The sequence below is a fragment of the Tupaia chinensis genome, unplaced genomic scaffold (assembly GCF_000334495.1).
Source record: "Tupaia chinensis unplaced genomic scaffold, TupChi_1.0 Scaffold144276_1, whole genome shotgun sequence".
Classification (NCBI taxonomy): Eukaryota; Metazoa; Chordata; class Mammalia; order Scandentia; family Tupaiidae; genus Tupaia; species Tupaia belangeri.
The window spans coordinates 252,635-254,154 of NW_006204133.1; positions in this window are offsets into that span (position 1 = coordinate 252,635).

A 1,520-nucleotide genomic window follows, 5' to 3' on the forward strand; every position below is an offset into this window, starting at 1 on the left:
CCCTAAAAATAGCTGCAGGCGATAGGCTGAAACGTCTTCAGAGAGGAGAACCTTGCGGACAGCCAGAGGAGCCTGATCGATAACCCAGCTCGGCTTCCAGGGCCAAGGGCGGCCGGCAGGAAAGCGCCAGGAGCACCGTGCTCAGAAAGCCCCTGGACTGGGGGTAATAATAACTCCTGATCGCTCTGCTGGGTTATTTTTATGCCCGAGCTGGCCCAGCGCACTCACACCCCAGGCCTCCCTCACCCTGCGACCACAGGCCAAGGCCAGCTTGTGTAAAGGCTCAGCGCTTGCCTCTTTTTCACTTCCAGTAATGCCTGAAATGAACAGCCGGTCAGTGCAGACGTAAGCAGGGAACATCCATCGTCCTCCTGCCCCTTCCCTGGCTCCCAGAGGTGTACCCTCTAAGAGCACCTGGGATCTCTGGGAATTGAGTGTGGGGAGGAATCCAGGGGCACAGACCCGGCAGTGCTTGTGGGAGGGCTTCTCTTGCTCAGATATGAGATGCCAAGCGGCCCGGTGGTGGTTCAGTATTAAAACAGAGTGCTCCAGGGACCAGCAGATGGTGTAGTGGTTACATCGCTGGACTCCTGCGTAGTCAAGTGGGGTTCGAGTCCTGGACCTGGTGACTTAAAACACATTCCTGAGAGGAGAATGGAGGAGAAGGGATTGCGGCGTGGCCATCCCCCCGGGAAGTGGCTTCTTGCTTTCTGTCTCTCTGTTGCTCTCTGCCTCTTCAGCAAGCACACATGCACTATAGCAAAAATCTGTCTCCTAAAAATATTTTTTAATTAAAAACTGGGGTGCCCTTGAGGCTGAGCCACGTGGGAGGGCTCTGGGTGGCAGCTGGGGACACCCCTGAGTACGTCAGCACCTGAGTGCCCATGGTGGGGCTGGCTGAGACTGGGCGAGGACAGCAATGTCAGGACCGCAGGGAGCGCCTCTCTCTCCATGTCCTCTCGTGCCCATGGAAGGAAGGGAGGGAAGGAGTGGGCAGGAGAGGCTCCAACCTCTTAGCAGGGCCCTGCGTGACCGCACTCGGGAAGGCTGCGGTCACCCTCCTGTCCCTGCTGTGGTCATCCTTTTTACTCCTCAGAGCGAGGGGTCTCGAGGTTCTCCAGGGCACTGATTGGTGAGTCTTTGGGGTCAGCGTCTGTCAGTGGCGAAGTTGGAGGCGCTGTGCCGAACCCCTCCCCTGGCACGTTCTCAGAGGGTGGCTCACCCGGCACCCTCCAGGCCTCCGTGTGCGTCTCTGCGTGTGAAACACTCCTTGGGTTTCACACACGTGTGTTCCCCTGAGGAGCGTCTGGATTTCCAAGTGCTCTGTGCTGGGAGGGCACATGGCCCATGACCTCATCCTTAGGCACCAGAGGGTGGGGCCCCAGCGGTCAGGAAGGGTCCTGCCGGGGATGGCGGGCGCAGAATCTGGTCCGAGGACACTCGGCCCCGTCCCCACTGCCAGGCCTCAGACCTGCCATCACATCCTGAAATGGAAAGTCAGTTCGGCTCGTCAATATTTA